This window comes from Talpa occidentalis, unplaced genomic scaffold (assembly GCF_014898055.3).
Source record: "Talpa occidentalis isolate TD23 unplaced genomic scaffold, MPIMG_talOcc4v2.1 talOcc4.11, whole genome shotgun sequence".
Lineage (NCBI taxonomy): Eukaryota > Metazoa > Chordata > Mammalia > Eulipotyphla > Talpidae > Talpa > Talpa occidentalis.
The window spans coordinates 59,384,032-59,404,081 of NW_023601104.1; the positions used below are offsets into that span (position 1 = coordinate 59,384,032).

Sequence of the window (20,050 nt, forward strand, 5' to 3'; positions counted from 1 at the left end):
ATGCTTATAATTTGACATTGATACTTTTATCTTGAGGATTCCCAGATAATATGAGTTACATAAACTTGGATCCCTAATTCACATGAAATGAAAATACACTGAATTAATCTGTATTTCTCTGAGAGTGTTATCTGATATATTGACTTGCATGTAAGTGACCTATTTGGGAGATAATCCCAGGAAGTCAGAATGAGGGAGTAAAGATAGTAAGCCAGGGAAGGTATAAATACCAATGAAGCCATACCATTGAAATACATAGCTCCCTGGAGGCAAATAGGGGCTTCTTGGAGGAATTAAGAAATGTTTTTCTTGACTCCCATCTGCTGTTGATTAAGGATTGTCTTGTGGGTATCATGGGCTTCAGAGGGAAGCTAGGGCAGGGGACACTTACTTGAGATGGGAAGTTTGCTACATGTATGAAAACATTGTCACAGCAGTTGGAGCATGTTTTATAGTCTCAGTTATAGCTGCTACACATATGATTTCAATTTATAAGGGAGCTATTTTTTATTCTCCAATGAGAGCAAATCACATTAAAAAAATTGGAATTTCTTAATACTCCAGTGGGAAGATTATTATTATTTTTTATTTATTTATAGAAGCACTGGGTACAGTGACAAGCGCGGGAGGGTGAGAAAATTCACCAGAGCCAGAGTGGGGGACAGAACAGGCAGACTGACAAAATACAATGATGTGGGGAGCAGTGAGTGCGGCAGGAGAGATCTGTGTGCCATGTGGGACCCTCGCTGGTGGCCAGGGATTGAACCGGCGCTGCAGAGGCTGCGGGCAGCTTTGCAGCCCAGCGCTCAACCACTGCGCCACTGGGGAGGCCCCGGGAAAATTATTTTTTAATTCTATCATTTTATTGAAGGTTTAACACTTCTCAGAGCCTATCTTCACATGGAAGGCTCAATTACAACTCACTACCACCATCCCTACTAGATCTTCTGCCCTGATGTGGGCATTGGAACTGAGCTACTAAATTAAGTTCCAAGTTCCCTGACAGTAAAGCTGCAACTTCAACCCATCAATCTGCTGTTCTGATATTTCTTCCCATCACCATTCTGAATCATAGCAATTTTCTTTCCTAAAAGCTCAGCTTTATATTTCAGCATTATTACCCAATGTTTTACATATTTTTCAATATGAAGATGTTTAGCATATCTAGTCAAGCATGTTGTAAAAAGGAAACAGACATTTTAGCAGAATGAAAACCCCTAGTCTTCTTGCTTGATTACAGTGTAGAAATTGCCTGAGGAAAGAAATGCTACTAGCCTGTCTCTTATGAAATTAGAACTACTCTCCACAGTGATAGCAAAGGTATTTTGGATACAAAGATCCTAATAGTATCTCTAAAATATAATGTTGGGATTAATGAGTTGGGGTGGGGAGGTGAAGGCTTAGGGGGATGGGATAGTATTCAGGACAAAGCTGTTTATTTTGGCTGCAAAAGTAATTCCCTAATGTTTAGCCTAAGATGAAACCATACTTAATTTCAAGTTAAATGAAGTGGAGCATTGCAGTATTCACCTAAGTAATTCATGCCAAAATAAGACATAAATATGTTTTGCATATATTAGGTAGCTACTTCAGGATATTATTTCTTTTTAGTGAATAAGGCACTAGAGTACAATTGTCACAGTACCTTAAATATCTATAATCATAATCTAAATACATTGTTGGGCCTTCCCTGGTGGTGCAGTGGTTGAGTGCTGGGCTGTGAAGCAGTCTGCAGCCTCTGCAGTGCCGGTTCGATCCCAGCTGGCCGGCAAGGGTCCCACATGGCGTGGCAGACCTCTCCTGTTGCACCTGCTGCTCCCCTCAGCAGTGTATCGTCAGTCAGCCTGTTCTGTTCCCCGTTCTGTCTCTGGTGAATTCTCTCACTGTCCGACGCATCTGTACTGTACCCGCATTCTTGTATAAATAAATAAATAAATAAATAAATCTTTTAAAAAATAAATATATTGTTACATTTTATATCCTTCCATCAAGATAGAAGATAAAGCATTTACTCTTCATTTTATACTTACCCAGGTTTCTGAACAAGTAGCTATCTTCCCCTTTTCCTCATGTAGTTAAGAAAGCTTGGCTCTCTTTCTTTGAGAAATTACCTCAACTGAATTGTTAATCACAGCTCAAGCTCTCCTTTGAAGAAATGCTACTGCTGTATGTTTTCACATGGATAAATACCTAGGATTGAATGGCTATTTTAGTTTTTTTTTTTCCTTTTGTATGTCATGTTGAGAATTTTCTTTTTTTGTTGTTTTATTTATTTATTATTTTTTTATTTTTAAAAATTTATTTATGTATACAAGAGCTGGGGCACAAGCCAGAGATGCAGGGGACAGAGGGCAAGAGGATCCACTAGAGACAGAGTGAGGACAGAACAGGCAGATTGACTGAAATACACTGTTGAGGGGAGCAGCAGGTGAGACAGGAGAGGTCTGCCTCACCATATGGGTCTCTCCCTGGCCGGCCGGGGATCAAACTCGTACTTCAGAGGCTGTGGATTGCTTCATAGTGCGGTTCTTAACCCCTTGTACCATCAGGGAGGCCCTATTTATTTATTTGTTTATTTATTTATTTTTCATCACTGTTCATTTTTAAAAAATATATGCTTTCCCCCACCCCCTCAGGTGTAGTCCCCATAGAATTTCCTTCCCCCATGCACCCATGCACCAAGTCCCCAAAAATAGATGACTGGATCAAGAAAATGTATATATACACAATGGAATATTATTCGGCAATCAAAAAAGATAAACTTATGTCATTTGAAGCAACGTGGATGGAGCTAGAAGGAATTATACTCAGTAAAGTAAGCTATTTTAGTTTTAAGAAATTGCCAAATTATTCCCAAAGTCGTTACACCATTTTCTAATCTCATCAGTAGTATATGAGTGTCCTAGATGTTACCCATTCTTACCAATAATCCATATAGCTGTTTATTAGTTATAGTTTAATACCTATGTGATTTAATTTGCATTCCCCTAATTAGTAATGATACTATCTTTTTGTTACAGGACAGGAAGGGGCACCCTAGAGCCCCCAAACCTGCCTGCTATAAATAGATTTTGCCATCTGCCACATCAAGACAAAATATATAGACCTTTAATGGAAAGGAACTTTAATACAATTAGTGTGTAATACCGAGAAGACTAGGTATATAGTTTCCAAATCAAGTACCCAAAGTTACCGTCCCCTTGTGGGTAAATGTCCCACCAAACAGGATTGGCCCAGAGCAAGGCTCGAAGCTTGCCACACATCTAAAGCACCTTCCAGCGGGAATCATAGAAAAGGGTCAGAAACAGACAAGTCTGGGAGGAAAAGAACAAAATTAAAACCAAGATAAAAGATGCCACTGTTAACCTCCCCACAGGTCTCTCACCCAACTCTGTTTCAACCAGTCCAGGACCGAATAGCAAGCACAGTTTCTTCACATGTCTCTCTGCTCCTTGTGCCATCTCCAGGTCTCCTGGTTTTCCATCCTGCTTCCTTCCTTCTCCAGTCTCCTCCCCAGCTAATTCTCCTCCCTTCTCAGCTCCACCCTTCCTTTGGTGGGGCAGGGAAACTGGGACCTCCCCTTCTCCTGGGGACCACCCTGTTACATTTTCATGTATATATTTGCAATGCATATGTTTTCTTTAGGAAGGAATTAGATGAGTAGACATCAGGAGATTCCACTCATGGTCCTCTTGGTCCAGTTTTCTAGGTAATGTCATTCGTAAATATTCATGACATATTCAACTCTATGCCCAACCTGCAAAATATTGTAACATTTCCTTACTTTGTGTGTGGCATCATAAGATTGCTTTGAGTTAAGAATATTCAAAATTACAAATATATTAGTTGTAGTTTCACAAATCCACTTGGTTTTATATTTCAAATTTACCTAAACCAGCTTTTGAAAAAGAATATTACTTTTCATTTAAATAAAATGAGCTGGTTGGTTCACGGAGGAAAAAATCCAAACAATCGATAAAAGTCATCTTCACAATATTTGGGGTCCAATTTAAAATACCTATATTATGAAAAGAAGCACTAAAATGTGACTCTTGAGCAGGAGAAAATCAATCAGCAGAAGCACTTCCCCCAAATGAAAGCGATGATATATATAGAATGCTAGAATTTCAAAAACTTTCAAAACTATGCTCAAGGAGTTAATGAAAAACATGAATAAGAATATACATTGAATATGTAAAAATGAAAAAAATAGAAAACACAGAAGATATATAACATGTGAAATTAAGTCTGCTTTTTAACATCAGCTAGGCATTGTAGGTTAAAATGAATGAACTCAAATACAAAGTGTTAAGTTTTCTCAAACTAAAGCATAGAGAAAATAGGAACCATCTGACTGTTTCAGTAACTGGTAGACAATTTCAAGTGGTATAAGCTGTGTATGATAAATGTAACAGATAAGAAGATGCAAAAAACAATAATGACCAAAGATTTTCCAAATCTGATGAAATTTATAAATAAATTTCCAAAATGTGGCAAACCCTGAGCAATAGAAAGACAAAGATAATCACACTGGGGCACATTATAATCAATTTGCTCAAACTGTGATAAAAGAGAACATCTGAAAATAGAGGAAGATTCCGGGAAGTTGGCTTTATAGAAAATACCAGGAATCTTGTCTCTCCATCTAGACAATTGCATTGCCAAAATATGTCTGACTTAACTACTTTTAAGAATTTAGAATTTACTGAAAGCTTCCAGCTTCCAGGACAAGTGTTAGATGGCAAAGTTGTAGCTAATTTTAATCAAATCCAGTTCTTAACACTGTAGCAGCCACCCCATCCCCTACACCCCAATCCAGTGGCAGACAGCCCTGCACATTTACCGGATTAGCTTGCCCAGGAGCTAGTGCTCATTCCCCCAGTGAATTTTTAATAAAAAAAAATAAACCACAGCAGAATCATGGAGAAGCTGCCGTTCCTAAAATATATGTGTATGTGAAGGTGGATTCAAGCATGACAAATTACAAAAGTGGACATTTTAAATTTTGAATTGAACATTGTACTTCCCCACCAATCTACTAAGCTAATTTTTACTTTGTGAGCTGTTGGGATGCTGCTTTTTGGTGAGTTGCCTCTGAGAAATTCCTCCTCCCTTCCCTGAAACTTACTGCAGTCAATGATTGTGGATGCATTGACACAAAGTCCTAGTCAAGTTGCATCAACTCAGAAGAGCTTTAAAAAGCAGTTTCAGTTCCAGAATTCTCTATAGGATCAACTAAGCCTTTATTGTGAAAAAATCAAAACCTAACTGCTTTGTTTTTCAATCCTGCTCCCTTCCCTTGCCCTGCTGGTGTCAACTCCAAGTACACCACTTAATTAACTTCCTATGCTAAATTTTACCTGTAGTCTGCTTCCTAGGGAGCACACAAGTAGCATCATCAAAAATTTGAAGACAAACATGCCAAAGTGAAAATCAATGAAACAATAAATGATTACTTTGAAAGCATAAATTTAAAATATCAAGAATGAAAAGAGGTCATCACTATAGATTCTGAAGATGTTAAAAGTATAATAAGAGGATATTGTGAGCAAATTTATCCTAATAAAAATTTAAATTTTGGTAATAAAAACATAATTTGTGAAGAACACAATTAACCAGAGAGGACAGTAGAAAAAATTGAATCACAAAAACTTTTGATGAAAGTATGAAAATAGAAAAAGTAGACAAGTACATAGACCAACATACCTTAGACAAAAATAATTTACCAAAATTTATAAAGATGAACTAAAATGCGTTTAGTAGAACCAGAATTTAATGCTCTATCCCAAAGAAAATAAAAGTTGTTTTATGGTAGAGTATGCCAAAATTTTAAGGAATAAATCACTTAAATTCTATGCAAAATCCAGAGGATAGAAAATAATGTTTTCCTATTCTTTTTGAGTCTGGTTCAAAAATTAATATAAATATCAAATGACAGTAGAAGAGAAAATAGCAAATTAAATTAGAAGGAAAAATTCTAAATAAAGTATAAGGAAATTGAATCCAGCAGTGGATTCAAAACAATGAAAGGATAGTTTAGTAGAAAATCAATTAGTTTAATTTATATTGCAAAAACAGATTAATGAGAACTCTCATTTGAAACTGAAGAAAATGCAATTGACAAAATTTGACACTATGTTTGATCAAAATGTTTAGTCAAGTAAGAATAGAATTACTTAATCTGATAAAGAATAACTAGCAATATCTATAGTAGTGACAGTTCCTAGGGATGAGTTGTCATAGACATTTCCTTTAATATCACAAATATGACAGAGATGCAAAATGGTAGTATTTGAAATTTTGATAGTAATAGAGATCCTAATCACCATGGAAATACAATAAAAAGAATAAAAATCAAAAGGTTTTATGAGGATGAAAACATGAATCACAAATTACATAATTCTCTATAATTGCTATATATATATATATATATATATATATCACAAATCATATATTATCTCCATCCTATTCTGTTACCATTATCTCCATTGAGCTGGCAACTTGAGTGTGAGCATTAGGACCATGATTAGGGCAATGCAAATAAGGCACTCACCTCAGCCCAAAATGTAAGAGAACACTGAAAATACTTGGTGGTTAGGACAAATAATGTTTTGTGCAGTATTTTATAAATACAATTTAATCCAAAAAATGTTCTATGGTGAACAGAATATCAAAACCCAAAAAATAGACTGTTGTTTGTTTTAAGACCCTATCTGATTTTGCAAGAGAAATAGTTGTTTCTAATAAACCCCTTATCCCAGTCGGGGCTGCAGTTTTGTCACATCACATGAGGAGGGTTAATGAAGGTTGACATCAGATCAGATTGGACAAGGCAGAATTTTATATAATATTTTTCATAATTTTGTACTGTAGAGATTTTATAACTTTCCACTTGTATGGGCAAGTGAAATTTATTTCTCTTTTGAATAAGTGCATATGAGGAAATACAGTTTTCCTTTTGCCTCAGGCTCGGACATGGCTTGGCTTGGCATTGACAAAGCTTCATTTTTGTCTCTGGTTTTCTCAATCCTCGTCTCCCTCCATACTTCCCTTCCTTAAACCATGACACCCTAAATGCATTATTTCTTCCCTAGTATCTCTGCATTCATCTCTGGGGTCCCTTTTCTCCAATCTCACTCTTAGAACAAAAGGTAAGATCCTAGGAAATTACGAAGCAAGCAGTGATACTGTTATAGTACTTCAAATTCTTCAACTTCCTAGTTATGTCCCTTTCCCACTCACTTGTACTCATGGTATTCTCATTGTATGTTCACTTTTCTATCATCTCTAAATGTTGAAGGGATTTACAGAATAAACTCATTCTGAAATATAAGACTGAAATCAGCTGAATAGTCTCTACAATTCCTTTTAACATAAATCAAAGCCTTGCTAGCTAACATAAAATAATAAATATTGAATATCTGCAAGTATCAACCAGTGGATAAACAAATTAAGCCTTTCTACAGCACTTTATATAGAATTTTATTGCTACATCCTTTTGAATTGTGCATTAAACAAGTTTTAGATTATAACACACCCAAAACATAAAACTTCACAAAAGGCTATAGAGGAGGGAAAAAATTCTCATCTCTCTATCCATCTAGGTTGTCCAGCTGGAGAACTAACAAAAGACAGATTAATAAAAGATAATGATTCACATGTGTACCATGCATAAACACTAGAATACGCAGATATGACTAGCTCTAAGATGTGGTTAGAACTTGGGCTTATATAGCTTTAACAACAGAATATATCTTTAGAGAAATTAGAAGATAAAGGAAAGGACTTCGAGTTTCTTGAGTGGCAAGCCAAGGGAAGGCAAATATATGGAGATGTAGATGAGAGCTAGTTTTAGTCAGGTTTGTTTTGTGGATTGCTCTGGTGCAGTCTCCAGGTTGATAAGAGTTTAAGATTATATTTTCATAGTTAACTTGTCTCTTCTGCTAGAGAGAGGAGGTGGAATACCTTTGCAAATTTATGCAACACGTTTCAACATATTGGGGAAGTATAGTGAGCTTTTCTTGTATTTTCTTCTTTTCAGTTGTTTTTGGTTCAAAATAATTCTTATGATGCCTAAGTGGCATTTTTGGGGTGGTATATCCTACTACCCTACAGGACCAAGGATTTATTAACAAAAATAATGTATCTAGATGTGGACATTAAGAGGACTACTTCTAAGAAAGTTAAAATTTTGAAGTCTTAATTAAATCCAGAATAATCAATGTGTACCAGTACTACAAAAGACTTCAGAAGTCTCTTCATCTGCCAAATGTTTCCCACTTTGAGCATGCATTTTATTTCTCTCATGAATTTTGAGTTGTAATCTCTGAAATAGGCATGACTGGCATTGAAAACTAGAAGGAATATAGTGCTGTGTATTATATGCAAATTTCATGAACAACACAACAAATAGACTTTACTGAACAGAATGGACATTTTCCAGTGACTGCAGTTAGAATGATTGAAATTATAACTTAGGAAGTTGGGTTTTTTTTTATTTGGTGAGTTTGGGGAAGGAAATTTAGGAGGAGGTAACACCTAACATTTTCTAAGCACTTAACATGTTTCAGAAAGATTCTAGGCTGTTGATAAGGGTTATTTCATTTACACCTCTTTTTGCATAATTTTTATGAGGAAACTAAGATATACAAAGATGATGTTTTCCCATGTTCAAAGAGCTAGTACATGAAGAGAAACAGGAATGCACAGTGGGGAGAAAAGACTTGCCACATCACATGCTTCACATACTGCTCTATTATTTTTTAGTTGTCATCACCATTGCATGGTTTACAATTAGTATCTATTTCTCTCCTTTAATTACTCATCAACTTTCCATGACTTGAAAGTAGGACTTTTATATCACATAATAGCAAGTTATCTGCAGTCCTTTGAAAAAGTATTCAATATGTTTATGTGTTACAGAAACATTAACAAAATACATACCTTAAAGTATTACAGAGATCTCTGTCTGATCAGTTCAAAGGAGTCTATATTCTCTCCTATTCCAACTTGGAATCTTTCTCAGACTACTTACATATGAAGAAGAAAACAAAACACCTGCTCTTCTTTTCCATAAAGCAAAACAATAGGTGAAATAAAATAAAACAGCTTTTAAAAAAAGTAACAGCTGAACAACAAATATTACATAATTTTTAAAAGAAATTTTTGAATATTTTTCTTTCTACTTTTGTGAAAATTTTCACAAAAACATCATGTTACTCACACAGACAAATTGTGCAAAATGCAATACATTAAATGATATGCCCATTACAATGAAATTAAACAAGCATCAAAGGTAGAATATTCACAAAACACTTGGAATCTATAACCCACTAAAATTCAGGCTACCAGCCAAATACTGTAACTTCAAACATCAGACAACTTAAGGTGTATGATTTGAAAATGAAAATGCATAATTTACAAAGAGCTCTAGGTAGACAAACAGTGGTGATGTGGATGCGTTATTTGTGCCAAATATTTATTTCTTTGCTGTCTGATTATTCCAGCTCCCCAGAGGTTAGGAGTCTATCACCTGCTGTTCCTCAGTTCCTAAAATCAGAGACTATAACACAGATGGAGCACCTAAGTTCTCAGGGCTCTGCTTCACAGAGATAAGACTGCCTTGGAGAAGTGCTCAGCTTTGCCTCCCTCTGAAAGAGCCTGAACACCATCAATAATAAACAGTTACTTCTCTACTGTTATGTTAAACCACACTCTTTCATACGCAGAGGAAGTTTGATGAAAGGGAGTTATTTAAATCACTTGAAACGCCTGTAGTTTCATAGTTTTCGTTATTTCTGGTGGTTGTGTTCTCTCTCTCCTTGTTTTTCTTCCTTTTCTCTAGCCTCAGCTCCCTTACCCTCACCCCCATCTGCTGCCAAAAATGCAATGATTTAAGAACCCAGTGGAAATATAGAGTCACATTTCTCCTTCAGTCAGTTGCCTTGAACATTTTTGGTGAGCTATTCTTTAGTCACTCCTGTCATCCTGCTGTCATTCATAGCATTATATCTCAAAGTATGAGAACATTGCAAAAATCTACTAAACCCATTCTGAAACATGTATTATGTCCAGTTATAACCTTGTGATTAAAATAAGTCAACTTCCAGGTGCCAAAAAAAAGATACCTGAGATCCCTAATGTCATAGGAATATATACATTTATTAATTTTATCAAAAGATAGAGTCATTTACCTTGAAAGCTCCTAAAAACAGAAATACAAACTCTTCATGTTGCTTCTAGCCTCTAGAGAGTGGTGAAAGAATCAGATTGTGCCACTAAACAGTATTTCATATAATTTACCACTTTGATCAAATATCAGAATTGACAGCGGCTTGTGTGTATGTGTGTGTGTGTGTGTGTGTGTGTGTGTGTGTGTGTGTGTGTGAGATGGGAAACCGTGCCTGACAACCAGACATCAATTATTGCGGGAATTTTACCAAAGTATTTTCAGTTTATTCCTCCAAATAGGACCTTTAGTACAATGTTCACTGGCTAATTATTTTTCTGCCCTCAGTGTAGTTATCCTGGGTACTAAGCTGAGGTGACATACATCTGTGTCTCCACATTTTTCCCATTTATTGGGAATACTGAGCACAAATGAATCTTTTGTATAGAAACTATGATCAGGATTTTTAAATAGTGAATGAGGTTAAATATTCATTGCCTGAGTTAATAGTACCCATTTAGAATTCACCTCTTTTAATAAAAGCTTCCCCTATTATTTCCTTAACTTCTCTTATAGTGGTAGAACCTTACCTTTGATTACTAAATACAGTGTTTTGATTCCCCAATTAAGCCCAGAGTAAACCCTTTTTTATTAAAAACCAATCCTTGGAGAACAGTTAAACAGGACCCATAAAGACTGTGCTCCATGTCCACATTTGTCATATAAGCGAGGTAATTTAAATGGACAATTAATTTAGATTTGGTTTATTAGTTAGCCTTATTTTGATTTAGCCCTCAACATTTAAGTCACTCTGCCAAATGGAAATTATAGCTCATCTTGCAACTTAAATATTATTACCAATTTATTTGAATTATTTTCAAAAATTTGCATATTCTTATATGTGTATATAGATAAATTTTAAACTTTAGCTTAATTATAAGTTGTTAAGTACTTTGTATTTCTTGGGAAGAAATTATTTTCCAGATGAATACATTTCTAATTTTATATAAAATATAATAGAAAATAGTACCCCGATGCTCCTTTGAACACACCGCATCTTCTATTAGGAATTCAAATGATAGGCTGCAACCACAAGTTTTTATCATTTTCTACAGTTAGTTCAGTCCCATGGGGCTTATGAGGCTCAGGGTTTCCTCTGTGAAGCAATATTTTATAGCCTAAACATCTTTCCCCTTTTTCCTGTTTTATACATTGGATTGTAGAGAACACCAATCTCCTCCAGCCTATAATATCTCAGCAGCTTGACATCCACCCAGTGGATGCTGCAGTTAATAAATAATAATTAAGCACAGGTTATGGCAGGAATTCCCAGCTGTATTCTTTGATCCACTATTTCCTCTTTCTTTCAGTAACTGGTTACTTTGGGAACAAAAGCTCTAGAAATATTACTTCCTCTGCCCTCCCAGTAGCTGGAAAGCTCATTATTACTCTTTTAACATCATGTTAAAGATTCAGGTTAGACATGATTTTACATGCATCCAAAGTCCTCCAGTACAATGTCACCAAGAGAATATTTGTACGAGGGATATGTGAAATGGTCTGTATGAAATTAGGAAGCAGAGCCTATAAGACTCTCCTTATTTCAAGTTTGTACTTTCCCATGACCACCCTCAGGTTTAATAAATCATTAAAAGAATGCACAGAATTTACAGAAAGCAGTTATACCCACAGCATGGTTATTACAGGGATAGAACGCAGATTAAAATCTGCCAAGAGAAGAGACATACATAGGACAGAGTCAGTGAGGGCTCCAAACATGAAACTTTCATTTTCTTTAGGATGCATTACTCTCTTGTCATAAACATGTGACAATACACACAGAATATTACAACCAGGGAAGCTAATCTGAATTTTCCTGTCCAGAGATTTTACTGGAGCTCCACCTTTGACTTTCCATATGGCTGACCTTTAGTCTCCAGCTCATCGGAGACAGAGTGGATACCCCATCATGAATCACATCATTAAACACCCAGAGGCAAAGGCTTCCAGCTAAATAAAGACATTTTTAACAGGGAGGACATTCTAAGGAATGAAGATTACCTCTTATTGCCTAGTCAGCTGAGGGCAGAGGCGAGAACTATCATTGGGTAAGGTTATATCCTTTGCAAAAGTGCTCTGGTTGGGCCTCTCTGGTGGCGCAAGGGGGTAAGATGCAACCTATGAGGCTGTTCGCAGCCACTGCAGCTCCAGTTCCATCCCTGGCCAGGGAGCTAACCACATGGCACAACAGACCTCTCCTGACTAGACCGCTGCTCCCGTCAGCAGTGTGTTTCAGTCAATCCACCTATTCTGTTCTACACTGTACCTCTGGTGAATCCTCTCACCTCCCACCCCCCACCACGCCCTGCACCTCTGGCCGTACCCCAGTTTTGTATGCATAAATAGATAAATCTTTAAAAAAAAATGTTCATTTGAAAGGGGACTTCTTCTACAGTAAAATAAATCTGATGTATGAGTGGGATGGTAGGTATGATGACAAATTTCTTTTAATTACATCACCTCTTCCAACTCCTGGCTTCTAGAAAGGAATGTATCACACTTGGAGCAGAGTTCTGTGAACAAAGACGAAGCAAAAAGAAATTGCTGAATACTAACTCATCTTCTATCCAATTAAATCCCAGGTATTTAAACATAAGCAATTCTTTAAAGCTAGTCTCAATATTCTTCCTTATAATGAACACAATTTTCAAACTGTAGAATCAATATAGTCCAATAGTAAAGATATATAAAAATGTATGTAGAATGTTGCAAGCAATTTCTCAGGTGAAAGTCCTGAATGTAAAATATGTGTGTGCTTGTATGTATGAGAGATTGAATTTTGATTTGTAGTTTCAACTTACTTAATAAGGAAGTTAAAACCCAATTTATTCAATCATATCAAAAGCTGTATCTCCAATGACAGTTAAGTCTTAGTTACACTTGTAAAAATTTTAATTTCTTCTACCTCTAACTTACAAAAATTTAATTGTATTCTGGTTATTAAACTTACTGGTTCCACAAACGATTGTTTCTTTCATTAAATATATATGAAAATTTCATCATGGTACATAAATGGATTTATTGCTGATTTTTATTGTTGATTCTTATTTAATCATTCAAAAATCAAGTCAAAAATATATGTATCCATACATGTTAGCAAAGAGGTATTATGCATTTTTTCATGATGCTTGGTTCATACAAATTAAATAATGAGAAATAGAGATTGATATATTACCTAATTTTTATAACTTGCAATAAAATGGATAAACTCATTATACGCAATGTACATTTCAATCTTGAGTGCACAACATTTACTAATTTATCTCTCAAGATACGTGCCACTATTTGTTTCTTAATAATATTCTTTGAAACATATAACACAGTTATGCAAATTGATAAATGAAATCAGACTATGTGACAAAGCGAAAGAATTGGGTGTTTGGTTTGAGAATGAGAATTGGCTTTGCTAATTTGGCTGTATTGTAGACATTTTTCATAAATTCATAAAAGATATCATAATGAATGAATTTCATCTGCAACTTCAAGTTATCCTGACAAAAATATCTTTGAAGTTCAAGATAAGAACATTTTCTAATATCAAATTAATAAAATTGTTTCAGAATTAAAATGTTTTCATTACTCCAACTGTGTATCAGTCAAGATCTCAACAGATGACAAATTAAATTAGAAAATTTGAGGATAGTTGCTTACAGGAGAATGGTGGCGTTATAGAGGAAACACAGGAGTTTAAAGGAGAATTAGGGCCAAGTGACAGAGAGAAACCAGTGGGCAAGGACCCACACCAAGTCCTCCATTCAACTCTGCATGTAAGAGCAAACAGCAGGGCAAAGAAGGAAGGAGATAAATTGTAGGGGCACACGTAAGTTCCCCAATATAAGCCCTTTTTCAGTATGTCAAATTATACAAGTGCACCTAAGAGAAGGAATAACAGGTAAATAAGCCATTATTTGCAAAGTTTTGTGTGTGTGTTTAAATGTTTCACTATCTTTTTATTACTTTTATTAAAGATTTATTTATTTTATTTTTTATGCATACAAGAACTGGGGTGTGGGCCAGAGGTGCGGGGGAGGGGGTGGTGGTGAGAGGATTCACCAGACTGAGTGGGGAACAGAACCGGTGGATCTACTGAAATACTGCTGAGGGGAGTAGTTGGTGAGACAGGAGAGGTTTGCTGTGTGATGTGGGTTAGCTCCTGGCTGGAATAGAACTCAGGCCTTCGCAGTGGCTGGCTTGATCTTGACAGTGCTGAGACTTTAACCTTTGCGCCACCAGGCCCAATTTGTAAAGTTTCGAGAAAGCTTTTTTGGATGTCCTTCCTGTATCAGTACTAGAGCAGCAACCCATAGGAAATATGTAAATATAGAGAAAGTGATTATGAGTCACATGTAGTTATGGAGTTAGAGAGATATCATAATCTGACCTCTGAAAAATGGAGGCCAGTCCAAACCTGAGGCTTGAGCATTAGGAGCCAACAGTTTAAGTCCCAGTTCAGGTCTGAAAGCCTAACACCCAAGAACATCTGGTGACTCTCCTAAAAAGTTTAATCCTGAGCTTTCTTACAGTGTGCCGAGAGTTACACTATAATTTACATTGTGTATACTACATTCTCTTCCATCAAAATATTAAGGATAACTTCTAAAAATTTATTTTTGATTTTTTGTGTGTTTTTGACATATTTAGTGTTTATCACTTTAATCCTTTTTTAAAAATTACGGTACATGGAAAAGATACAAAAGATATGATTTCCTCAAATTTGTAGTCACATCCCAATGCTATTTTTTGAACAAATAACACAACTTTAAATGCTTCTTCAAATCTCATATTTCCACTTGAATCTGTTTCTGTGTTCTCTGTTTTTTTTTCCATTGATCTGTCTTTGGTTGTGACTGTACTTGTTACGTACAGTGTCTTTCCAGGCTATTTTAAAATTTAACTGCTAGTGCAATTACCCCATTATATGTTTTCTTTAAGGTTTTTATATTTGCTCTTCCAGATTAACTTGAGAATTGCTATTTTTCAACTTAAAAAATTACCTTATTATCACCCTCAATGAGTTGATTCATATGTTTTGGTTGTGGAACTATTAAACACCATTGAAAATAAGTCTACACATCAAAGACATCTTTACAGACACATCACCCAAAGCAGTGATAGTGAAGGCAAAGATCAACAGCTGGGACTACATCAAATTAAAGAGCTTCTGCACAGCAAAAGAGAAAATAACCAAAACAAAGAGAAACCCCACCGACTGGGAGAACATTTTTGCACACAACACTAATGATAAAGGACTGATCACAAAAATCTACAAAGAGCTGATGAGACTCAACAAAAACAAAGACTATACTCCAGTCAAAAAAAGGGCAGAAGAGCTAAAAAGAAACTTCTCTGAAGAGGAAATGCAAATGGCCAACAGGCTTATGAAAAACTGTTCAACCACTTGTAATCAGGGAAATGCAAATCAAAACTACAAGGAGCTACCATCTTACACCAGTGAGAATGGCACATATTAGAAAAACTAGCAACAACAAATGTTGGCAAGGTTGTGGAGAAAAAGGAACTCTCCTGCACTGTCGGTGGGAGTGCAAACTGGTCCAACCACTATGGAGAGGTGTGTGGAGATTTCTGGACCTACTAAACATAGACCTTCCATATGATCCAGCAATTCCACTCCTAGGTATTTACCCAAAGGACACAGAAACATCAATTCCAAAGAGCACCTGCACCCCTATATTTATAGCAGCACTGTTTACAATAGCTAAGCTTTAGAAATAACCCAAATGCCCAAAAATAGATGATTGGATCAAGAAGATGTGGTCCATATACACCATGGAATATTACTCAGCATTCAAAAAAGATAAACACATGCAATTTGCAGCAACATGGATGGAGCTGAAAGGGATCATGCTCAGCGAAATAAGCCAGAAAGAAAAAGAAAAATACCGGATGTTCTCATCATAGCAGGAATCTAGAAAACTTAAATAAGGGACCAGGAAAAAGAATAACTATAAGAAAGAAAATATCAAAATCAACAAACAACTATGAACCAGAGACACTCTATGGGGGGTGGGGGGTGGGGAAAGGAGGGCTTGGGGTAAAAATAAGGGGGTTGTAATTGTATGGGGAATATAAAAATAAAATTTAAATAAAGAAAGAAAGAAAATAAGTCTAGCTACTATGAGCAGCAGCTGTCTCAAATTATTACATAAAGTACAGACCAGTTGATTTGTGATTTTCATTGTTCTGTGTGTTTTATTGGGGGGGGGAGGGTGAACTAATAATATAAACCATGGATTAGTTTATTTAAGCACATTTCAAAGCACATATTTTCTTTCTTTTTTTTTTTTAGCATAGAAATGGGGTATATGCTAGAGGTGCAGGGGTTAAGAAGATTCACCGGAGACAGAGTGGGGAGTAGAACAGGCAGATCTACTGAAATACGCTGCTGAGGGGAGTAGTGGGCAAGACAGGAGAGGTCTGCTGTGCCATATGTCAATTACCTCCCTGGCCTGGGTTCAAACTCAGGTAGCAGTGATAGTGCTGAGACTTAACCCCTGGTCCCAGTGCACATCTTTAAATGGAAAGTTTTGCCAAGTCTATTGATTCTCAGAGCAGCTGTTTATTAAGTTCTCAGCACCTCCAGTTTGAATTTCAGGGATCTGTAAATCTTATCTTCTGGAAAAAGCCATCTATCTGGGTTTTATTGGGTTATAGAAATGTAATTTTACGTATTTATGCAAATATAAAGAAAAGTTAAATTTTGTTCATACAGTGATTCTTTTCCCAGGGCACATGTGGCATCTCTCTATTCAGGTTGTATTTTTAAGTAAAGATTTATTATTTCTTCATAAAAGCCTTGCAGACTAATGTTGACTCTGCTTTACTTTTATTTATTTTATTTGTATTGTGAGTAAAATACTTTTACTTTACTTTTCTAAAACTAGTTATTTCTGATAATATTATAGACTTATTATATGAAACAAAGACAATATATAAGTATGATATATTTTGCCCTGCATATTATTGAATTCTCTCATAAATTTGACAGAAATATCAATTAACATACCTGTATTTCCTGTTTGTTAATGGTAAGATATTATCGTTTTTATTAACTTCCCATTATTTAGATATCTAAATTTTCTAATTGTATTACTATACTTACTAGAAGACTAGTAGGAGATATAATCAATGGTTTGGGATATTATTTCTCTGCTCGCTATTAGTAATGGCCTTCCTATTGATTCTTGATGCCCTTCAGTAGATTAAACATATTTTCTCCTCCTCTTAGTTTGTCATATTATTGTTTCTTGAAAACCAAGAGTGCATACTGATTGTTTCTAATTCTTCTCTAGCATCTTAAGATAGCTCTATATATCTTTAACCCTTAACTAATTAATATATTCAAGTAGGTAGTAGATGTCTAGTTCTAAAAATTTCTTCATATTTACAATCTAAATATTTATTTTTCATTTTCATCTTTGAATATTTCTTGTATTCCATTTGACATATTGCTATTGTTATTTCCCAAATTGAATAGTTTATTTTTTGTTTTCTTATTTTCTCACTTTTAAGACTTTTAACTTTATTCTGAAAAAGTTTAGCTGTAGCTAGTAGTACTTTTATATGTTGTATTTCCAGTTTCATTCAATTTTATTTTTTTAAAGATTTATTTTATTGAGTACATATACAAGAACTGGGTATAGGCCAGAGAGGTGGGGGTGAGATGATTCACCAAGACAAAGTGGGGAGCAGAACAGGCAGATCTACTGAAATACACCGCTGAGGGGAGCAGCAGGTGAGACAGGAGAGGTTTGCTGCACTATGTGCGTTAGTTCTCTGGTGGGGGATTGAACTTTTTTCTATTTTCTAATGCCACTTCCCAAAACTGTAAGTATATGCTAAGTATTGTTATTTTTGGCTTATGATGCCAACAAATTTTATTAGAGAACACTGAAAATATTCCTAAACAATGGCTAATGCTGTTGTTATTAGTCACGAGCTCTTCTCCAATCTTGCTTTCTAACAAATCTCTAATTTTGTTTGACCCCAACTTTCCTAGTCTAAGAGGATTAATTTTCATTGGTCTTGACCATCCAATTTAACTTCATTTTCCTGGACAGAGCTTTGCTTTCACACTGTCTTTGCAGCAAAAGAACTAAGCAGGTAACCCTAATTCTGTCCAAAGCATTACAATTGGAGATCTCCCAAGGGAGCACTAAAAATGGGATTTTTCTCTTAGATACTTGGGGTATAAGCATGTGAAGATAGCTCTTGCCTCTAGCACCTCCTGCTATTGAATGAAATCTGAACTTGTGGCTGCTGGAACAGGGGAGATCATTTGATATCTTAGTGGGAAAACAAGAAAATTGCAGGAATATTTTAGTAGGAACAGTTATTCTACTCTTCTTCAAACTTTCTGAATTTCAGTTGTGCTCTGAAAAGCTTGGAATAAGATCTCTTTGTATCATGGTTTTGTTTTGTTTTGTTTTGTTTTGTTTTAATGTTAGTTGCTGTCAGGTCATTAAGTTCTGACCAAACATTTGCCACTGCTAAGTGTTTCTTTCTCTCATTGTCTGGAATGCAGATAATATGGCTACAGCTAAAGCTATCCCTCTATATCATGAAGTGAATTGGGAATGGAAACAACCAGAAACAATGCAGCAAACTAGCAGGACCTGGAGCTCCAATTTTGTGGAGTACCTTCCTGGACATGGACCACATATCTAAGCATTTATATAATGAAGAATTGGCATTTCATATTTTTGCCCCATTTTTATTTTGGGTTTCCTATACCTTAAATCCAAAGCTAATCTCAACTAATACTGATACTTATTCAAATTGCTGTATTTGTTGTAGTTTGTTTGTAACTGCTTTATTTCAGTTTCTTATGCAATGAAACAATAAATGTTTTCTTGTCTCTTGTTTGGCTTCTCTGTTACTTGCAAACAAATCATTCACCATGATGGGAAAAACTTTACAGATAAATCCATAGACTTTGTACTATTTGCAATAACAAATTTTCTATGTGAGATAAAAGGACTTTGCTATTAATTTCTTGAGTTTCCTTCTGCTTGTATATATTTTGAAGCAACACCATACTGAAAAACACACTTATTCTCCATTTTTGAGAGGATAATAATAAGAAAAACAAATTAGACAAAGAGAGCCTGAATGGGCTCTCTTATATGTGGAATGTAGGGAAACATAACAAATGGTCAGTCAAAAATCAAACCAATAGTAAACACTTATCACCTGACTGCAGTACTGAGGCAACCAGAAAGGGAGGGTGGTGGGGTGGGAAAAACTAAATCACGAAACAAACAAAAATCACACTTTCTGACTTATATTGCTGTTTTTCAAAGGCAAAGCTTTTAAAGAGAATAATCCTCCTTAGGAAATAGTATATAAACTTCCATATTTCATAGCTACATTATAAATTTTCAACATCATAGGATAATTTCCATTTAATTTCATACTTGAATTCATAATTATGTACATTTATCTATATTTGCATTCTGATATTCAAAATTCTATTTTCAATTATGCTTTTGGCCTTATGATATAGTACAGACAAAAAGCTCTTAATTTTTCTCATTCAACCATCATGTTTAATGGCATAAATAAAAGCTGTGACCCAAATGAAGAGCATGAAGATATTTTGAGTCATTATATACTATGAAGAGCATATGACTAGTGGACTGAATTTGAGAAGTTAACATGCTTGAAGTTAATTCTTGATTTCATAAGCAATGTTCCAGGGGTGGGCAATGAGTAGCATGAAGAAGACAATTTTTTAGAAAAGCAGAATGTTGTTTCCTTTTCCAGATGATTTGTATTTCAGGATCATTCCATCTTTAAATTGCC

The 20,050-nt window shown here is 35.4% G+C and overlaps 1 long non-coding RNA gene across 2 annotated transcripts in view; it reads left to right on the top strand.

The window, feature by feature from the left end:
- Positions 1-19,079, top strand: part of LOC119238269 (uncharacterized) — a 43,963-nt gene extending 24,884 nt beyond the window's left edge. Inside the window, exons 2-4 of one of the 2 annotated variants that reach the window (XR_008549911.1) lie at positions 12,053-12,276; positions 12,712-12,810; positions 18,771-19,079. This is a non-coding gene — a long non-coding RNA (uncharacterized LOC119238269). The remainder of the gene's footprint in view (positions 1-12,052; positions 12,277-12,711; positions 12,811-18,770) is intronic. The other variant, XR_005123518.2, reaches the window with a different exon arrangement.
- The last annotated feature ends 971 nt before the right edge of the window (positions 19,080-20,050 follow it).